Source organism: Trachypithecus francoisi, unplaced genomic scaffold (genome assembly GCF_009764315.1).
Source record: "Trachypithecus francoisi isolate TF-2019V2 unplaced genomic scaffold, Tfra_2.0 Lachesis_group9, whole genome shotgun sequence".
NCBI lineage: Eukaryota > Metazoa > Chordata > Mammalia > Primates > Cercopithecidae > Trachypithecus > Trachypithecus francoisi.
The window spans coordinates 44,275,532-44,296,063 of record NW_022681474.1 but is presented as its reverse complement, the minus strand read 5'-3'; the positions used below and the strand labels follow the sequence as shown (position 1 = coordinate 44,296,063).

General features: G+C 48.3%; 2 protein-coding genes across 8 annotated transcripts in view; one reads left to right on the top strand and one right to left on the bottom strand.

The window, feature by feature from the left end:
* The window catches only part of PRXL2A (peroxiredoxin like 2A), a 339,130-nt gene that overhangs the window by 51,172 nt on the left and 267,426 nt on the right, over positions 1-20,532 (bottom strand). The window lies entirely within an intron of this gene.
* The window catches only part of ANXA11 (annexin A11), a 47,264-nt gene continuing 34,253 nt past the window's right edge, over positions 7,522-20,532 (top strand). Inside the window, exon 1 of one of the 6 annotated variants that reach the window (XM_033208927.1) lies at positions 7,522-7,778. The gene's annotated coding sequence lies outside the window, so the exon portion shown is untranslated. Of the gene's footprint in view, positions 7,779-7,823; positions 7,847-10,273; positions 11,851-11,875; positions 11,900-20,532 lie in introns of those variants that run through there. The other 5 variants (XM_033208932.1, XM_033208930.1, XM_033208929.1 and 2 more) reach the window with 5 other exon arrangements.

Sequence of the window (20,532 nt, the reverse complement as noted above, 5' to 3'; positions counted from 1 at the left end):
TCTGGTGGGGGCTTTTTGTGCTATGTCATAACATGGTGGAAAAGTTCAATGGTGAGTGCGATGTGGGAAGAGACAAAACCGAGGGGCATCCTGGCTTCACAACAACCCACTCCTGCAGGAGCATTCCCACGAGAACGAAATCCAGTCTCGTGCGAGAGCTGGAGTTCAACAAGTCATTCATGAGGGATCTGCCCCCATGACCCAAACACCTCCCACCAGGCACACCTCCCGACACTGCCACATTGGGGATCAAAGTTACTGCTCCCATTATTGTAGTATACACTGTAGTGTATACACGCAAGGATACCTACAGCATGTCCTTGGCTGCTGCTCATGGGCTGGGTTGCAGTATCAAATCAGATCCTGTCTGCATCTGGCTTCTCAGAAATGTGTCAGTGCTTCTGATTCTCTGAACATTTTCTGTTATCTTTTTGAGAATACTAATTTTTTTCCTTCCCTGTCATTTCTGGAGGATGGGCCTGGGTGAAGAGATGGCAGCATGTGCTTAGTCCACTATCGTGAAAAGGGAAGTCAGAGAACGCATAGAAAAGATAAGAAATAAGCAGAATCTTGGAGAATGAGTAGGAGCAGCCAAAGTGAAAAGAGGAGAAAATGCCATTGTAGGCTGGGGAGATGGCCTGAGTGAAGGTATGCAGACACGAGACCACAGGGTAGGGCAAGGGGACACAAGCAATGCGATGTTTCAAGACAGGCAAGACTTGTAAGGGAGAAGCAGGGCATGATAGTCTTATGTATCAGGTTAAGGGGCTTAACTTTATTCTGGAGAGCCTCTGATGGTTTAAGAAAGTGACATAGGCTGGGTGCAGCGGCTCATGCCTATAATCTCAGCACTGTGGGAGGCTGAGGTGGGAGAATCGCTTAAGCCCAGGAGTTCAAGACCAGCCTGGGCAAAATACTGAGACTCCATCTCTTAAAAAAAAAAAAAAAAGGAAAGAAAGAAGGTGACAAAGTGTCAGATATGCATCTTGTCCACTATGGAAGTTAGATTTGAGGGGCATGAGACTAGAGCCAAGAAGACCAGTTAGAAAGCTCCTGCAGGCCAGGCACAGTGGCTCACGCCTATAATCCCAGCACTTTGGGAGGCTGAGGCGGGCGGATCAGGAGGTCAGGAGATGGAGACCATCCTGGCTAACACAGTGAAACCCCGTCTCTACTAAAAAAAATACAAAAAATTACCCGGGCGTGGTGGTGGGCACCTGTAGTCCCAGCTACTCGGGAAGCTGAGGCAGGAGAATGGCGTGAACCTGGGAGGCGGAGCTTGCAGTGAGCGAAGATGATCATGCCACTGAATTCCAACCTGGGCACAGAGTGAGACTGTCTAAAAAAAAAAAAAAAGCTCCTGCAGAGGTCCAGACTAGAAACTACAAGGGCCTGAAAATTACCACAACAGTATGTAAAGTATGTAAGGGATGGAGACAAGGAGTCAGATTCAACAAATATTCAGAAAGCAAAATCTATAGATGAGGAGGATTTTCTAATACTGTTTTCTTTAGATATCATAGAAAGACACTTCAACCTTCTTCCACCGTGACCGTAGGTTTTTTTTCTTTTCTTTCTTTTTTTTTTTTTGAGACGGAGTCTCGCTCTGTCGCCTAGGCTGGAGTGCAGTGGCCGGATCTCAGCTCAATGCAAGTTCTGCCTCCTGGGTTTACGCCATTCTCCTGCCTCAGCCTCCGGAGTAGCTGGGACTATAGGCGCCCACCACCTTGCCCAGCTAGTTTTTTTTTTTTTGTATTTTTTAGTAGAGATGGGGTTTCACTGTGTTAGCCAGGATGGTCTTGATCTCCTGACCTAGTGATCCGCCCATCTCCGCCTCCCAAAGTGCTGGGATTATAGGCTTGAGCCACCGCGCCCGGCCTTCTTTTCTTTTTAATTGCATTTTCTGCTTAAGTCGGCCATATGCTTTTTAAAAATTTGCAGAAGTGGCTGGGCTCGGTGTCTCATGCCTGTAATCCCAGTATTTTGGGAGGCCGAGGCGGGCGGATCACGAGGTCAAGAGTTCAAGACCAGCCTGACCAACACAGTGAAACCCTATCTCTACTAAAAATACAAAAATTAGCTGAGTGTAGTGGCGAGTGCCTGTAATCCCAGCCACTTGGGAGGCTGGGGCAGGAGAATCTCTTGAACCTGGGAGGTGGAGGTCGCAGTGAGCCGAAATTGTACCACTGCATTCCAGCCTGGGCAACAGGGCGAGACTCCGTCTCAAAAAAGAAAAAGAAACAAAAAAATTTGCAGAAGTACGCTATTATAACTGCAGATAGTGAATCCCATTGGTACTAGCATGTACATTTTTATGACTATAGTTAAAGTTGAAAATACTTCTATCAAGTTTCATATATGAGCTATAAGATTACTGGGCATTTTGAGTTTTCTGTGCAGTGTCTAATCTTAATACTTCTCAAATTGATAGAAGCATTATCCAGTTTATCATGGACGGTCTTGTTGTAATAGTGGATTGAGTTTTATGTTGTCTTTTAGAAGTTAGTATTTCAACGGCCGGGCGCGGTGGCTCAAGCCTGTAATCCCAGCACTTTGGGAGGCCGAGACGGGCGGATCACAAGGTCAGGAGATTGAGACCATCCTGGCTAACACAGTGAAACCCCGTCTCTACTAAAAAAATACAAAAAACTAGCCGGGCGAGGTGGTGGGCGCCTGTAGTCCCAGCTACTTGGGAGGCTGAGGCAGGAGAATGGCGTGAACCCGGGAGGTGGAGCTTGCAGTGCGCTGAGATCCGGCCACTGCACTCTAGCCTGGGTGACAGAGCGAGACTCCGTCTCAAAAAAAAAAAAAAAAAAAAAAAAGAAGTTAGTATTTCATACCAAGTTATAAAATTTAATCTCAGAAAAGGTCCTAGAGGGTCTCCCTGTGACAAGCATTGACCCTTTTTTGCCAGATCAGAAGAAAGTCGGGGTGGGGGCACTGTGGGGTCTCGGGCGAGCAGTTATTTACCAAGCAGCATGGAAGAATTCCAGTTTGTAATAATTTATAGGATTTTACCGATGTGTTCTAGATGAATATCCATTTCAAGGGCATATGTATAGCACAAACGATGGTAGAAATAAGCCCAAACATTTCTGCTATTCTTATCAATGTGAACTGGTTAAACTCACAAATTAGAAACAGAAACTCAGATGAACTTTTTAAATCTTGTAAAAAAAAATGTCATTTCCAAGAAATAAACCTAAGTAACAATACAGAAAGAGTAAAAAAGGAGACATAAAATATATACTAGAAAAATGCAATCTCAGGATAACAATATTAATACAAAAAGTAATAAAACTGAATAAGTCATAAAAGGATAAAACAATGTTAATTTGTATGAGCCTAATAATTTGCTCTCAAAATTATATGGCTGGCCGGGTGAGGTGGTACATGCCTGTAATCCCAGTCACCTAGGAGGCTGAGGCAGGAGGATGGTTTGAGGTCAGGAGTTTGAGGCTGCAGTTATAATCACACCTGCGAATAGCCACTGCACTCCAGCCTGAGAAACATGGGGAGACACTGCCTATTAAACAAAAATCAAAAAACCAAAAAAAAAAAAAAAGTATAAAGCAAAATCAGACTAAATTAGAGGGAGAAATTGACAAACTACAATAAAAGTGGGAAATGTTAAACCCACTCTTTCAGAAATCAATGGATTGAACAGGAGAGGAAAAAAAAAAAAAACCCAGGAGACAAAAGATCTGAATAACCTGATTAGCAAGCTAGATAGATGGAGAGATATAGAGAAAAAAAAAAACACATTAAAAAGTGAAGCCACATTCACAAAAATTGGGACAGCCAAAAAAACTCTATATATGAGGCCACAAATAAAGCATTAACAAATTCTAAAAGAACACATTTCCTCATGTCCAAGCAGTAAAGGTAGAGCTCAACGATGAAATGATTGGTTTACTTTCATTTAAAGTTTTTTTTTTTTTGGAGAGAGGCTCTCACTGTGTTGCCCAGGCTGGTCTTAAACTCCTGGTCTGAAGCGATCTTCCCACCTTGGCCTTCCAAAGTGCTGGGATTACATGCCTGAGCCACTGGGCCCCTCCCCAAATGATTATTATTATTTTTTTAAAAACTGAAGTTTGAAAACCAAAAAAGAATGGAAAATATACGTCTAAATAGTCCATGAATTAGCGTACAATACTAACATAAAAAACAAAATATTGGCCAGGCACAGTGGCTGACACCTGTAATCCCAGCACTTTGGGAGGCTGAGGCGGGTGGATCACCTGAGGTCAGGAATTGGAGACCAGGCTGGCCAAAATGGTAAAACCCCATCTCTACTAAAAATATAAAAATTAACTGGGTGTGGTGGTGCGCACCTGTAATCACAGCTACTCAGCAGGCTGAGGCAGGAAAATCTCTTGAACCCGGGAGGTGGAGGTTGCAGTGAGCCGAGATCGTGTCACTGCAGTCCAGCCTGGACGACAGCGCCAGACTCTGTCTCAACAACAACAACAAAATCCAAATATTTATAACTAAGAGATAACAAAAGCATAGCATATTAAAACTTGTGATATTCAGCTAAAGCAGACTTTTGAGGGAAATGATAGTCATATATACTTATTAGAAAACAACAAAAGAGGCCGGGCGCGGTGACTCACACCCGTAATCCCAACAATGGCCCTAAAAATAAACATTTTTTAAAAAAGGAAGCTTATACACCACACTACTCAGAGCTATATAGCAAGTTACCATTTTTTACAAGGCACTCACCTTCCCTTACCTCGTGTGATGTTTCTATGAGCCCTGGGAAACAATGAAGCAGGGGTGATTTTATGGATTTTTATAGGCCACGTTGAAGATTTTATAGGTGAGAAAGCCGAGGCTCGGAGGATGCACGACTTGCAAGTGTCAGAATCAGAACTAGAATAGATCCCACACATTTGAACACCGAGTTTGGTGTCTTTTCCTTCACACCGCGTTCTCTGGGGGTGCCTGGGCAGTGACCCCTGCCACTGGCCTTGAGGATTAGGACCTCAGCTCAGGTCCTCTGCAGAGGCTCCTCAGTCCCTAGTAGCTTGCTGGCACCTAGCTGGGGCTAAACGCAGGTTTGCTGAAAATTATAAAAGGGTAAGCCCAGGGGTAGCTATTCACCATTCTGGGTTTGAAGAGCTCTGACGCAGAAAGGTGTATACATCCAGCAGGAATTCCACCCTACGTGATTTATTATAAACTTGGTATTCTAGGAGTATTCGCTCAGCCACGGAGAAAAATGGGCGATTCAAAGACGCTGGCCTTCGCGGTCGCTGTGGGGCGGCAGAGCCGGCGCAGGCGTCCATGCAGGGGAGCTGGGTCGGCGCCAGGAGACCTTCCCGGACCAATCCCCGGGCCCAGAGGGAGGGCCTGGAGACATTACCACTTCAGCAACTCACACCAGTTTCTTGGGGGATTCACACCCGTGCCCTCAGTCCTGCCATCTCCTACGCCGCAGCGGGCACGGCCACCAGGGTAGTAACCCACTCTGAGAGTCTTTCTGGTGGTGCCTCTGACCCTCTGCTCTTCAGTTCCAGGCGACGTTTTCTCTGAGCCGCTCTGGAGACTTTGGCCTGAATTTCACCCTCACTCGCGGACTCATGTCCAAAAAATGTGGTCCAGCCCCAAAAGAGAGCCGCGCCTGTTGGTGGGGGTCGGGGGTGTTGGAGCTGCCACGGAATATGATTGAGCGCTCAGGGCCGGTTGTGAGGCCGGGGCCAGGATGCCCCAAGGCACTGTTCCTGCCCGGCACCGGCACACCTGCCCAGACAGGGAGAAGGTCAGAGCCTCCCCTCCAGTCCTTCCTGCTTTTATTGTTCCGAGCGACTTTAAAACGCAAATTGGGCCGGTTGCAGTGGCTCACGCCTGTAATCCCAGCACTTTGGGAGGCCGAGGCGGGCGGATCATTTGAGCCCAGGAGTTCGAGATCCGTGTGGCCAACATAGTGAAACCCCGTCTCTACTAAAAATATGAAAATTAGCTGGGCGTGGTGGTGGGCATCTGTAGACCCAGCAACTCGGGAGGCCGAGGAAGGAGAATTGCTTGAACCTGGGAGGCGGAAGTTGCAGTGAGCCGAGATCATACCACTGCACTCCAATCTGGGCGACTCCATCTCAAAAAAAAAAAAAAAGGAAAATCGCACCAGCAGCTTGTTTGTAACAGTCAAACATAGGCAACAACCTAAATGTCCTTCAGTAAAGAGCTAGGTACAGTAAGGAGCTAGGTAGTGAAGAATGGTGAAGTGCACAATGGAGCGCAGTGTGCAGCGGCTGGGAAGAACTTGGTCTGTTTGGGAGCGCTTGTATGGAAAGACTCTCCAAGATATAGTGAGTAAAAAAACATGTTGCAGAAAAGTACCGCAATATTGTTTTGTAAACAATATGTTTATATAAACACACACACACTATTGAAGAGAGATATTTGGAAGGACACGCCTAAGAGTGGGCTGGGGGAGTGCAGAGAAGAGTGAATCTCAATTTTTGTTCATTTTTTGAATTTTTTATTTTTAGTTTTTTAGAGACCGGGTCTCACTATGTTGCCCAGGCTAGTCTGGAAGCCCTGTCTTCAAGCCATCCTCCTGTCTTGGCCTTCCAAAGTGCTGTGAGATTACAGGTGTCAGCCACCACTCATTAAAAAAAAAAATTGCATACCTACCATATATGCATATATTACCTCTGTGACCTTTTAAAAATAAGCTTTATTTTTAGAACGTCTTTAGATTTACAGAAAAAGTGTGAATACAGGGAGTTCTCACAAACCCGAGTTTTTCCTATTACTAACATCTTATATTGGTGTGGCGCTTTTGCCACAATGAATAAACCAAAACTGACGCACCAAAGTCCATATTTTATTCAGTTGTCCTTAGTTTCTACCTACTGTCTGTCCAGGATCCCGTTCAGGATACCACTTTACATGTCATTTTTATATCTCCGTGGGTTCCTCTTGGCTGTGACAGTGTCTTACACTTTCCTTGTTTTTGATGACCTTGCTAGTTTTCAGGAGTACTGGTCATGTATATGGCAAGGGCCTCAATTGATTTGTGATGTTTTTCTCATGATTACAGTGGGATTAGGTGTTCTTGGGAGGAAGACCACAAGCGGTGCATGCAATCAGCATGATTTACCCCTGTCGAGGTCACCTTGACGGCTGGGTGGTTGGTCAGGTTTCTCCACGATAGTCACTGACCGCTCCCTTCCTCACATACTGTGCGTGACCTTCCCCCCTCCACCACCACTGAGTTTTGATACGAAAGAAATGTGTTTGACCTTTTCAGTGTAAAAAGTTTTCTTTACCTTAAAGAGAGACACGAAAGACGCACACGGGGCTGGAGAGGACCTAGGAAATGCCCACCCCTGCAGGAGGGCGAATGCGGCTCTGCGCTGCACCGGGCGCTGCAGGGGGTTAGGGGCGACAGAGGGACCTCCGGAGCCGGAGACGTCCTGAAGCAGCTGCGCAGCCGGAAGGGCCCTGCTGCTCGCGGGCCCGCCCTGCCCAAGCCTCATCTCGGGGCGGGGCCGCGCTCAGGCCTCGCCCCTTCCCTGCCCTTCCCCCGGCGCCTGGGGCAACCGCGCCCGCGGAGTTTTCCGCCCGGCGGGCTCCTCCTCCCGCCCCGCCCTGAAGGCTGCGGCGCCCGCGACTCCCTAGTGCCCCGAGTGCCCCGAGTGCCCCGCGAGCGGGAGTGGGACACAGCCCCAGGCAGAACCCAGGCACCGCGTCCGGGACGCCCGCGGAGAGAGCCACTCCCGCCCACGTCCCATTTCGCCCCTCGCGTCCCGAGTCCCCGTGGCCAGGTGAGTGAGGGTCCCGGGCCGGCCGGGGGCCTGGGACCAGGCGGCGGCAGTGCACTGCGGCACCGCAGGTGAGGCCCGGGGCTGCCCCGCTCCCAGCCCAGCGCTGCCCTGCTGCTTCCTGGTTGCATTACAGGCGTGGGGGTGGGGGACAGAGGAGGCGTCGGCGGGTCCCGGGCTGGCCGTGTCGGTCTGGCAGCCCCCTCGATCAGCCTTGGCGTCGGGGACTGCCCCCTCCTGTGCGGTCGGGGTGCACTCGCCGCCCCCCCCCCCCCCCCGGGCTCAGGGGTCAGGGTCTCAGTCTGGGCTTGGGTAAGGCCGGGGGCCCTGACCCTGGGCGCAGGAGGCAACGGGTGGCGGGAAGGATGCCGGAGGCCGGGCCCCGCGGCCACGCAGCCCCGCAGCCCCGCAACCCCGCGGGCCCTCCGGGGTGCGCGCGCTCTTTCAGGCAAGGCTGGGGGAGAGCAAGCAGAGAAGGCTATCTTCAGGAACTTTCCTCCGAAACTGGGAGCACGCACATTCCTGGGAGCTGCTACCATTGCAGTTTATTTGTAAGGAACTCTCCCCAATGTTTGAGAGAATGCGGGAGCCATCCCAGATGTTGTGCCTCCCTTCGCCCCTTCCCCAACTTTGATCCCCAGTTTCAGGAAGGGATTCCTGGACTTGTATCTACCCATGGGTGCAGGCCAGGCCTTTAAGACTTAGAAAGGCAAAACGGTTTGTTGGTTTAAAGGAGACACGCGAAATTTGCCTCCTAGAGACTTTGGAGGGGAAAAGTTAAGCCAGCCAGTGCTAGCCCAAGCTGGAAACAGTCGGCCCGGGGCATTTCTGTCTCTGCCCTCCAATCTGTGACCTCTCTGTAGAGATTGGGCGTTTGTGGTGGTTCTCCCATCTGTTCTCTGCCTTAGGCATGGAGTGGAGCTGTGAGGCCGAGCCCCTGCCCTGCCCACGCAACAGGGACTAAAGGTTTGCAGGGCATGCTCACCCTTCACTGGTTCTCTCATTGCTTTCCTCATTCCTTTTATGCGGCAGTCAACTGTTGGGGATTCCAGGAGGATTAACAGGCCCCCTTTCCTAAAGGCATTCTTTGTGCTGCAAGGTGTTCCCTGACAAGAGAGGCCAGGTGAGGTGCCAGGGCAGTTTGTTGCCCTGGCATTGGGGGCCCACTACTTCAGGCTCCTTCATATCTTGCTATCTTGTCTCTGACTATTGTCTGTGCTTTGGTTTCCTCATCTGTAAAATGGGGGTAATACTAATCCCTGCCTCACAGGTTTGTTGTGAGATTCAGTGCATTTATTTAATAACCATACAGCACTCAGGTACGGACCAGTCAGAACAGGTGGTGACTGCTGCACCATACTTATGTGTCCCAGATGGGTGTCACCCAGATTAGCCATAAAGTGTGTGAGGCAGGCCTTGGTCATAAATAATCAGGTGTAAGGGTCAATACATAGTAGCAGTGGAAGGTTCAGCTAAAGTTGAAATGCGCTTCTCCTGAACCATCTTTCTGGCTTAGCTCATGCTAAGCGCATGCTCTCTGTCTTCCTGGAATGCCCTCCCTCCCTGTCTGGCCCAGGATTCTCCACCCTCCTGGGAGCCATCCCGGTGCCTGCTGCCCAGTAGGAGGGATGGGATATGCTCTGAGCTCACTCAGCCCCTCCAGCACTGACTCAGTTCTCATCTCTCGCCTTGCGCGTAGTATTTGTGTGACCATGTGGCTTATCTCCGCCCTGTCCTCTGACTCTGGAGGATGGAGGCTGTTTCTGACTTACCTCTTGGTGGTAGCACTCAGGATGGGTCTTGCCTAATGTAGGCGCTCAGAAAATTAGTTGTCGTTAGTTGAACAACAGAGGCAGCACAGGGAAGTAGTTTCCTTGTGGTTAAAATATAGGACCTTGAAGGCTGGATTTGGATAGGCAGAGAAATGTGGGGAGGGTGAGATGGAGATGAATTGGGACTAAGAGGTGGGAGTGGAAGCCCCATCTGATGCCTTTATGCATGATATTATAGAAGGGGCCCACCCTGGGTGGATGTGTCTAGAAGGCCAGGATCGATTAGTGATGCCTAGTTCATGTGGTTGGGGAGGTGATGTGTGACTTGGGATGACAGGAGTGGGAGTTGAGACAGAATAGGTTAGTGTGGGTTCTTCTTGGGAACTGTAGAATAGAGAAAAGAAACTGGTGTGGGCAGGAGGTGAATGTGGAACCAAAATGCATGCTGAATGCTGGAACATCAGAGGTTCCAGGACCTTGCTGGTGCACCCCCTCCTTCCTCCTGGATTCACCCCTCTTCTTCCTCTTTTTTTTTTTTGAGACAGATCTCATTTTGTCGCCCAGGCTGGAGTGCAGTGGTGCAATCTTGGCTCACTGCAACCTCTGCTCCCTAGGTTTAAATGATTCTTCTCCCTCGGCCTCCTGAGTAGCTGGGATTACAGGCATGCGCCACCGTGCACAGCTAATTTTTGTATTTTTAGTAGAGACGGGGCTTCACTGTGTTAGCCAGGCTGGTCTTGAACTCCTGACCTCAGGTGATCTGCCCGCCTTAGCCTTCCAAAGTGCTCGGATTATAGGAGTGAGTCACCGTGCCTGGCCTCCTCTCTCTTCTTTGCCACCGTCTTCTCCTGTAAGCCTGAAGCAGTTCCTGACACTTGGTCCCATGGGGAAGCGTCTGTGCAAGGGTGTGCTTCACCAGCACTGCCAAGGAAACAGACTTTTCACTTTCTGTGGATTTTTCTCTGCAGCACTCTCTGATCCCATTACCCCCAGAATAGTGGGAATTCTGAGTGATACCTAGATAGGAAAGCTCTTAGGATTAATGAAGAAACTGAGGTTTTCTTGGTGGGAGTTTGTGCTTTTAAAGGGAATTGTTGCAATTCAATGGAACTCTCTAATAACCGCTGAAACTGTTACACATTAGGCTTACTGATCCTATCTCCTATAATTCATGAAATAAAGACCTGATAGTCACATAGTTGTTTGTTATTTGGGAGGATCCTAAAAGTACAGCCTGAACAGTGACCCAGACCACAGCTGGCCTTGCCCATGCTGAAGTGAGGAAGGAATGGGTGGGGGCAACCAAGAAATTGGGGGACAGAGTTCTCTGTACTGGGTATCCTGGGACAAGCCACCCAGCCACACTGAAACCTCCCCCCCCCCCCACAGAACAGTTCTGGATGATAAAATGCCTGCCTGGAATGGAGAATCAGATGAGAAGATGTTTGCAAAGGGGTTTGAGATCAGTTAGGGGGTGGTGATGACAATGTTGATATCGTGGGTGTGTGACTGCCAGGAGTTGTGAAGCAGCGGGTGGAGCATGCGGTGGTCAAAGCCTGGTTCTGAGATCTCTAGTTTTCCAGGGGCTTAGGCTCCGCCTTAGCAGAAAAGAAGGAAAGGAAATTGAGAGGGAAGTCAGATGCCCCCTGCCCCTCACACCTGGAGGTGGCTGACTTGGAGGACTTGAGATGGGGAGAAATCTGAGTGAGGGCAGAGAGGAGAAATGTGGAGGCTGCCCACAGGGAGGCTGGAGAGCATATGGCACATCCAGCCTGGGGAGTGGCACCGCTGGGGGAAAGGGTGCATGTGTCGGTGGGGAAGGAGTGGTGATAGCAGATGTGAGCTTGCTGTTTTCACTAAAAAGGTCACAGCTATTTTTAGGAAGTAGGTGACAAGGCATGTTCCGGTAGAACGGCTCAGTACTGAGAACCCACTGTGTGCTTAAAAGGAGAGACCGCCCCCACTCACCCTAGAGTCATCCGCCTGGTGTCCCTGAGACATGGGACACTGGATGAGGACCAGGTTTGGAGGATGAAGAAGATCATGTATTTGGTTTGGACATACTGTGTTTGAGGTATCTTTGAGATACCAAATAAGCTGATGGGTCTGGGGCTCAGGAGGAGTCTTGGCTAGACAGACATTTTTCTAGGTTGTGTTTGTGTTTGAAGTCATGGGCACAGCGAGATGGAAGAACTCACCTTGAACAGCTGAGTAAAGGAAGATGAGCTTATAAAGGACCCAGAAAAAGAGCTGCCTGAGAGGGGCCCAGAAAGCCAGCAGAGAGTTGTATCTCAGGAGCCAGGGTGAGTCTGCTTTGTGGGATGGAGTGGTCAGCTTGGCATCGCAGCTGTGGTGAGTGGCATGGAGAAGATGCAGCTGCCTTCGCTGCTTTGGTGGGATGATGGGAGCAGAAGCGAGGTTGGAATGAATGGGTGAGGAGTAGCAGGACATGAGGATCTGATGATAGTAAGTTTAGACAGGCTCTGAAATGGTGGCTTTGAAGGCGAGGAGGATGTGTTTGACCCTGTTGCCTTGATTTACCCTCCTGCTCCCTTTCCAATCCCAGAAGGGAACATGTGGATGGCCTGCCACCGACATCCCTCCCCATGGCGCTCCGTGCTCAGGCAGACCTAGGTGCCTGCAAGGGTTGCTCCTTTCACAAAATGGATTCATTTTCATGAATGAATGAATGAGTGAATGAAGCATGTTGCCCAGGCTGGTCTCAAAGCCCTGGCCTCAAGCAATCGCCCCACCCCGCCTCAGCCTCCCAAAGTGCTGGGATTACAGGAGTGAGCCACTGCACCTGGCTGGTATTAAATTTTCTTTGTGGCCAACTGCATGATAAATATTAACATGTTTCATGGGCGTGAAAGGAGAAAATAGGTACTCTGCGGGACACTGACTTGAGATAGATCTCTTAACTTCAGTTGCCCTTATATCCCTGCTTGCCTGGCTGTCAAATTCTGAGAGGTATAACAAAAACTCTCACTGTAGTCTTTTAAAGTCCAGCTCTATTTATATTTGTGGGAGTTCTAGCCTTTTAAATTTGGCTTTCATGTTCCATGTATACAGGCTTATCAAGCTGATCTTCCTACCTTGTGTCATTTGCTGGTTATTTAATGCCTTTGGTCTTTGGCCTTAAATTCCATGTTGTCTGTGTTTTAGGAGAATACATGGCCAAGGATCTGGAAGAATCTCTTTTCTTTACAGTCTTAAAATTAATAAATAAGTGCATTTTATAAGATAATAAGTGAAAGGCTCAGAAATTTTAACGCAGGCATCAGAGGACATTCAAGTCATGCCCCTTTAGTTTCTGTTCAGGCTCACACAGACCAGTTAGTAATCAGGTCTCACTGATGATCATGAGCTCCCTGTCCTTGGGTGTCCTGATGGTCCCTATGATAGCCAGATTTTTAGGAGGGGTGGATACAGTGAGATTTGCTTGCAAACTCTTGGGACATTGCCTGGGAGCCTCTTCTCTTACTTTGCAATTCTTGCCCGCTTCCTGTAGGTCCAAGGAGCGGACTGCTCTGCCTCTCATTTACGCATTTCCTTCCTCATTGGAGGCAGCAAGATGAGCTTTTGACAGAGTAGCCAGTACAAACACTTCCCAGGGCCAGAGGTCAGAAAGATGTGGGCCCCAAGTTGTAAGCTCGTCTCTGTGCTTGTGTTTTAAGCCACATAAACTTTCTCAGCGGGCTGGACTAGCCTACGCCTTGTTGTACCCTGAGATCCTAGTGAGTAGTTCTCCAAGTCCTGTGTTTACAGATAAAGGCAAATGCCAGAGAGAAATGGTTGGAAAAACCCCTTGCTTGGCCTGCTAAGGCAGGATTATTGAAAAGTCTTCCACATATGTACTTTTGAATTTTACATATTTTTTCATTTTTATTTATTTTGAGACCAGACTAATTTTTGTATTTTTGGTAGAGATGGGGTTTTGTCATGTTGCCCAGGCTGGTCTCAAACTCCTGGGCTCAAGTAATCTGCCCACCTCAGCTTCCCAAAGTGCTGGGATTACAGACATGAGCCACTGCACCTGGCCAACCACTGTGCCCAGCCTATTTTTAATATTAATATTTCCACCTCTGGTTTTTCTTTGCATTTATTTGGTATGTCTTTGCCCAACCATTAGTTTTAAATATTTCTTTCTCACTTAAAAAAGTTTATCTTGGCCAGGCGCAGTGGCTCACTCCTGTAATCCCAGCACTTTGGGAGCCCAAGGCGGGCGGAACATGAGGTCAGGAGATCAAGATCATCCTGGCTAATGTGGTGAAACCCCATCTCTACTAAAAATATAAAAAATTAGCTGGGCGTGGTGGCGAGTGCCCGTAGTCCCAGCTACTTGGGAGGCTGAGGCAGGAGAATGGCATGAACCCAGGAGGCGGAGCTTGCAGTGAGCTGAGATCGCACCACTGCACTCCAGCCTGGACGACAGAGCGAGACTCGGTCTCAAAAAGAGAAAAAAGAAAAATGTTTATCTTGAAAATAGAATCTTCATAAATAAAATTTGTTTCTCTTATAATCAGCACATGGTTGAGGGTGGATGGAGGTTGACAGAAGGCAATGATAACAGCAACAAACCTAATTGCGTGGTTTCTGTCTTTGGTAGAGGAATTCTGACTGCTCACATGCCAGATATACTTGATTTTGTTCTTTGCATCTTGCTTATTATTTATTATACTTGCATGTTATTCCTTTCCTGATTTTTGCTGTTTGGGTTAAGTTTCTCATCATCATCTTCCCCACGCCACCTGTATTACGTTTCAGATTTGGCTGTGAATGAAGACAGGATCCTCTCTCTCTCTCTCTCTCTCTCTCTCTCTCTGTCTGTCTTTCTCTATCTCTCTCACTCTCTCACTCTTTCTTGAAAAATCAGAGTTGAAGTTAAGTGGGTATTCCATGAGGTTGTCTAGGCACCAGGCTCCTTACAGATTGTTGTCCCTAGCATTCTTGAGGGCTGTGGTTTTCAAACTTGAGCATGTATAAGAACAATCTGGAAGGCTTGTTAAAGCATAGATTCTTGGACTGCACGCTGAATCATTCTGATTTGGGAGATCTGTGATGGGACCTGAGCATTTTAATTGCTTACAGGCTCTCAGATTGTGTAATGCCGCCAGTCTCCGGGCCACATGTTGGGTAGCACCGTCCAGGTGCCTCCCTAACCTGCATGGCCCAAGACAGCTCACTTTCACATCCTCATGGCAGGCCCTCCTAGCTGCTAGGGGTCTGGGAAACAGTCCTTAGTTGGGGCTGCTGTGTGCCAGGCTATGGTGAGTGTTCCGTTACTAAAGCAATAGAGAACAGATGGTTGAGGAAGACAACCAGAAGTTTCTGGAACACCACCCACTGCTCTCCTGAATTTGAAACTACTACTGTGAGTATCAGTCTTGCTATTGGCTAAGCGTGTATTCCTCAGGTTAGGAAGTAGGAATGGTTTCTCATGACAGTGGCAAGCCCGCAGGCAGTGCAAGCAAGGCAGCCTCTGTTCCTGTGGGCTGGTGCACAGACTGGCAAGCTGCTGTGGCTTTGCTGATGCCCCGAGAGTCATCTGCTGCTCCCAACCATCAGGTCTGGCATCCACATGTTCCATCACTGCAGCCACCACCAGATCTTCCAGACCCCATGGGATCCAGGGGCCCCCTCCAAGACCCAGTGGGATAGGGGTTATTTTTTTGTGCTACCTCCTCCCAACTTGCCTTCTTCAACCCCAAATGGGACACCTATGTGATTGTTTCTAGGAGAGTTTGAGGGCAGAGGCCCTTTGAACCCTGAACTGAGGTGGGGCTGATGTTCGGTCTCCGTGGCTGGTAATATCCTTGAGAGATCAGAGCAGTGGTTGCCAACCCCTATTTTCTGTTGTCATAGGGAGGTGATCTGGAGAGAAACAGGGTCATAAGGCTCCTGTGGAGCAGCTGATTCTTTTCTGTGTGGCTTGATTATATGGGACATTATTTGGGAGGCAGCAGTTACTTTCTTCTCTCTTTCCGGGGTTTAACCTTTGTATTTCTCAAGTCCATTCTCCAGCCTGAGAAGGTGGGATGGAGCTCAGAAATACATTGAGTGGTGGGGGACCCACCTGGTTCATAATGCACTGGCCTGGAAATCAGAGATGTGGTTCTAGTCATTGTCCTGCCCCCAGCCAGCTCTGAGACCTCAGGCAGAGTCCTTCTGCTCTCTGGGCCTCAGCTCCCACCTCAAATAAAATAAACCGGTTGAATGAAGTGATTCATGAAGGCCCCTCCCAGCTCCAATATTTTAGGATTCTTATGTAATCCAAATGCTAGTGCACTGGGGATTGATTTTATTCTGAAGAAGTGTCTTTCAGAACCTGCTTGCTTAATAAGTTCAGCCCCTTGGTGAGGCTCCAGACGCTGCCCGTTGCCACTCTCCCAGCCTGTCTTGCCTGGAGTTTCTCCAGGCTTAGCTGCCCCAGGTGCCAGCCCTCAGAGGGGAGGTCTGAGGCGCAGCCTGGCTAATGATTAACATAGGCTGCAGCTATTTTAGTTTCTGGCATGTGGGTGGGGAGTTGAATGCTTAACAGCACCTGTGTAGATTTTTTGTTTAGTGCCTGGGAAAATATGGTCAGGGTTGGTGGAGTGCTGCCCTGAGGCTGGCTGGCTGGCTTTGGTGACTTAATGGCACCTGTGACCAGCAAGGGCAGGACACTGGGGCTCTGGAATGCCCGCCCAGGGCCCCCACCCCCTTCTCAGTAGAGCTGGGGATGTTCATACGCCCACTTACATCACTGAAGGTCCTGCCTTGGGGTGGGGGAGAGAGGGGAATGTCCTAGATGTGTCCTCCCTGCCCCCAGAATTCCTGGGGCCTACGTAATAGAGGCACCAAATAGGGTGCCACCCAGAGAGTGGAAGAAGTGAGTCAGGGTCCACTGGGGTTCCTGCCAATATTCAGTATGTGTCAGAGGCCTCACAGTGCAAGCCCTGTGGCAGGTGGTGGTGGGGGACAGGAAGAGAGGCCTGTCCTACAGCCTGTAGCACTGATGCTGTCATGGGGAGGCCTGGGAAAAAAGTGTCTGGCTCTGGCACTTGGGTGTGTGACCTTTGCATGTCCAGAGTCAGCTCAGCCTTGGTTCCCTTGCTTATAAAATGAGGATGATAATACCTATCCAATAGGAGCATTGTGGCAGTTAATGAGCTAATACATAGGGAGGTAATATGTGTATCTATCCTAGGAGTTAGAAAAAGGGAAGCTTATTAGAACACTAGAGAACATGGAAAACATTTTAGGACAAGTGCTGGGAGAGTTCCAGGAAGAGCGAGCGTTGTGGCTGGGAGATCAGGGTGGGCTTCCTGAAAGAGATATGATATGGTTTGGCTGTGTCCCCACCCAAATCTCGAATTCCCACGTGTTGTGGAAGGGACTTGGTGGGAGGTAACTGAACCATGGGGGCAGGTCTTTCCCATGCTGTTCTCATGATAGTGAATAAGTCTCACAATATCTGATGCTTTTATAAAAGGGACTTTCCCTGCACAAGCTCTTTTCTCGTCTGCTGCCATGTGAGATGTGCCTTTCACCGTCCGCCATGATTGTGAGGCCTCCCCAGTCACGTGGAACTGCGTCCATTAAAGCTCTTTCTTTTGTAAATTGCCCAGTCTCGGTTATATCTTATCAGCAGTGTGAAAATAAACTAATACAAGGTGGAACTTCATCTGGACTCAGGGAAGGCCAGGAGACAGGAGGTCAGACCAGCTGGAGGGAGCACCTAAGCAGAGGTGTCCTGAAAAGGGAAAGTGCTGAGCTGGACTGGGCTAAGGACATGCATTTTCTGTGCTTCTCTCCATCATGCATGTCCCTGAGGTACCTTCTGTTTTCTTGCTGTTCCTCAGTGGCCCAGTGTGAGTGACTCTTGGCTCCAGGCTGCTTGACACAGCTTAGAATGCCAACTGCAGAAGGGTCAGCCCATTCCCAAGTGAGGGTGTTCTCTCCTCCAGAGTGAGCTGCAGGTCCTTCAACTTCCAGCTGCATGCGGCTGATTGGGGAGCTTGTCACCATCTGAAGAGCAGCCCTTGATAAGGGATATTTGGAAAGGTTTCCTGAGGCTTCTAGGCAGAGCAGGGGTGCTCAGCCGTTTGGAGCTGGAATATACACTCTGTTAAGTCTCCCAGGCTTGAAGGGGCTGAGCTTCCAGAGTGGTTGGAACAGGCCCCGAGGACTGGCTGATGGGCATCAGGGCCTCTTCAGGAGAGGCCAGGGGATACCCTGCTGCCATCACACTCTTCAGTCTTCTTCACTTCTCTTCCTCAGCCTATGGTGAGAGAAGGGCCTGTGCCGGCCATTCATAAGGAGATGAGATGGCTCATCACACACCAACTGGAAGGGCCCTGGTAAACCTCTACTCCTGTGATCACAAATGCAGATTCCTGCAAGGACAGCCCCAGCAGCTGAAGGAGAGAGGGAGGGAGGTGCGCAGTTGTTGCCAGCCCTAGCTGAGTGTCACCATGCGGAAATGTGGGACCTTTGTTGCCAGAGTTCCCGTTTTAATATTTTTGAAAGATTTAAGCCAGAGTCTCCCTTTTGCAGCCCTTTCCTCCCTCCAATGAAATAATGCTATTGAGCTCCAAAACCTTCAGGAGCCCCAGGTTCTGGGAGGCAGCATGCAGACCACTGAGGCCCTGCAGGCGCACTCACTGAAAATAGGTGAGGTAGACGAGGCCGGGAGGGCTTAGGTTTGCCAAGGCCCCTCAGAGAGAGGCCGGTTTCTCAGACGCCCCTATGCTGCACTCCCAGGGAACACATTTTCTAAATTCTTTGTCTTCCCCCACACTCTTCCTGGGAGTGGCTCTTAAATATTGTAGTGTGTGTTTCCTGGAAGTGGGCTATTGTGTTTATCTCCCCATCTAGTTGGAAAGCATGATGCAGGCCAGGACTTTATTTTTTTCTTCCCTATCCCGGGGAGTCTAGCCCAGCCCCTGGTGCCTCCATAAACCCAGGTGGGATTGCTGTGAAGCTAATGAAACAAGCTTCAGGCCCCTGGACTTGCAGCACCCTAGTGAGGGGCCGTGGGAGGGGCACTACCAGTGAGTTCACAGAGTCCTATGATTTGTAACATTCGCAGAAAACTAAGATGTTTTGAATTCTTTGTCCTGAAGAGGGCTGCTAACCTTGTATAAGCTTCAGGCCCCACAAAACCTGGACCTACTGCAGATGCTGGTACCAGTCTCACAGACTGGCTGCTAGTGTTTTATTTTAACTTTCCCTTAAAAAATATGTGCCTGTTTTTTCAGAAAGCAGTTGTAGAATGTAATGTAGTTCACCAGGCCGGTTGGTCAACATGGCGAAACCCCATCTCTACTAAAATTACAGAAATTAGCTGGGAGTGGTGGCGCAAGCCTATAATCCCAGCTACTTGGGAGGCTGAGGCTACAGTGAGCCGAGATTGCGCCACTGCACTCCAGCCTGGGTGACAGAGCAAGAGACTGCTTCAAAAAAATAAAAAAAGAAGACGAATGTAGTAATATTCTCTCTTTTTTTTTTTTGAGACAGAGTTTCCTTCTGTTGCCCAACATGGGCATACGCCACCACACCAGACTAATTTCTGTATTTTTAGTAGAGATGGGGTTTTGCCATGTTGGCCAGGCTGATCTCGAACTCCTGACCTCAAGTGATCTGCCTGCCTTGGCCTCCCAACGTGCTGGAATTACAGGTGTGAGCCACTGCACCTGGCAGAAGTAATGTTCTCTTTCTACAGTTAGATAATAAAGGATGCTTATTTTATTATGCTTTATAATTCATCTATATGTTGTATTTATTGCTGTATTACAAACATATTTTATAATTAAAAAATGAAAAAAGCCAAATATGTTGATCCAAAAGGCTTATAATGAAGCCAGCAGTCCCCTGACACATCCTTCCTCTTTCCCTCTTTCTCCAGAGTTAACCATTTTTAACTCTTTATTTTGAATGAATAGGCTATATGACTGTTTCTTCATTTATCAGTTTTGAAATATGTTGACTTCCTGCTTGATAGATTAGGAACCAATATATTCATCAATATTTAATGTCTGCATTATTGTGACCAGAAATTGTATTGTTCGATGCTGTGCCAGTATTGTGCTGTGGTCACACATTAGGAGTACAATCCTTCCTGTCCCATTATTCTTCAAGTGGATGCTTTCCCCGCTTAGGGGCCTGATTTTCTGTGTATCTGTTGTTCCAAACTGGCCTGGTTGCTCCCCAGGCCTGCTGCTCAGCTGTTGTCCAGGGACATCTTTTTACAGTCTTCTGTGTTAGATTTTCCTGTTCCTAGATCCTATATATTTTATTTTCTTTATATTCCTTATGTATGTTTTCATTTTGCTGAAATTATCCAGAAGTTCCTAAGAAAAGTGCATGGAAGGTAGATTTTGTTTTGTTTTGTTTTTTTGTTTTTGAAGCTTGTGTGCCTGCAGATATCTCTGTTCCTCCCTAATGGATAGAAATATCCATTCCAAATATCTCTATACAGTAGTGGTTAATTTAGCTGGCTGTAGAATTATAAACTGAAAATAATTTCCTTCCCAAACACTGAACACATTGTTCTGTTATCTTCTAGTTTCCAGTGTGGCTGTTGAAGTCCAGTGTCCTTCCAGTTCCCCTAAAAAGGACCTTTGTTCTTTCTTTTCTAAAGTTTTAGTATCTTTCTTTTGCCTGTTGTGTTCTCAAATTTCACAATGATTGCTTTGCTGACCTTTTTGCTTTGTGGATATAATATTTTCTCTTCCGTCTCTGAGGAGATTATTGATTATATTTTTGTCCTCTGTTTCTAACCATTGTCTGTTTCTTTGGTTCTCTTCCGTCTCTGAGGATATTATTGATTATATTTTTGTCCTCTACTTCTCATCATTGTCTGTTTCTTTGGTTCCTTTTCTTCTGTTTTGGTCTCTCCCTTTCTTGGTATAGACTTTCTCAGATGTCCTGTGACCCTTTGCAGTCTATATGAAGAGGGAGACCATAAAAATCTGATTAAAGTACATAGGTGAAATGTACAG